Here is a 962-nt window from a genome sequence, read left to right as displayed (position 1 = left end):
TTTCTACAAGATTTCTTCTCAGAGAGAAACATAGCATATCCTTCAAAAGAAAGGGAATGCAGACGTGTGTTTTGGGAGATTAAACTGGGATATGTAAATAGAGAGGTCAAGTGGAATTATGAGAGTATTTCAGAGTCTTGCTCCTTGCATGCATTTGTGGTCATAGCCCAACTGATCCAACTGCCCTAGCAGCAAGATATTGGGATGCTTATGTGAAGCATGGATGCGTTCACAATGGAACCATTGCATTAACAAGGCCCATGTGCAGCCCTAAGCTTATCATGATATGGTACCACTACCTAATGATGCTGAGGTCAATGTAGATGAGGTGAATGGATATGACAGTGTCACATATGAAGGCCACTATGATGTGTTAAGTGGTGCTTTGTGTGTTGGTGACACTTTTGCAGTAAATTCAAATGTAACAACGAATGCAAAGGATGCAGATTTTTATCTTATCAAGTGCATTGCAGCAAAGGATCTTGTAGTACAACCTTTAAAAACATAGGAACCTTTATCGATCACATTCTTCCATTCATCAATAACTGGATTCCTACTGCTTCAAGCTAGATAACAAGAAGCCCCTTTTCCACATACTTTCAAATCTTGTACGTTGCATCAAGATACCCATGGAGTGTATGCCCAAAAGAAGGAAAATGTACACAATCACCCCATAAAGTTATGAAGCAATCTATAATAGCATGCCCTTTGGGATTTGATATGAACCTTGTTAGTGTTAAAACTACTTTTGATGCCTTTTTTGTGAGTTACCTACTTATCAAGGTGCTAGTTAACAATGTATCTTTTATGTTAATCTTCTGCAATAATATGCTAGTGATCTGTATGATAGTGTTAAAGCTAACAGTGTATGATAGTCTCAAAAATAATCTAGTTAACAATATGTGACAATATTTGATGTGTGCTAGTTTAGAGTGTTATCAAACTTAAATCCTAGTGTATGA

The 962-nt window shown here is 37.0% G+C and overlaps 1 pseudogene; it reads left to right on the top strand.

Moving 5' to 3' along the window:
- The first annotated feature begins 223 nt into the window (after positions 1-223).
- Positions 224-719, top strand: LOC147904793 (uncharacterized; annotated as a pseudogene).
- The last annotated feature ends 243 nt before the right edge of the window (positions 720-962 follow it).

The sequence above is a fragment of the Dipteris shenzhenensis genome, chromosome 2 (assembly GCF_047967505.1).
Source record: "Dipteris shenzhenensis isolate YYH24624 ecotype China chromosome 2, Dip_SZ_1.0, whole genome shotgun sequence".
Lineage (NCBI taxonomy): Eukaryota > Viridiplantae > Streptophyta > Polypodiopsida > Gleicheniales > Dipteridaceae > Dipteris > Dipteris shenzhenensis.
The sequence above is the reverse complement of the archived record's forward strand: the minus strand, read 5'-3'. Positions and strand labels throughout refer to the sequence as shown.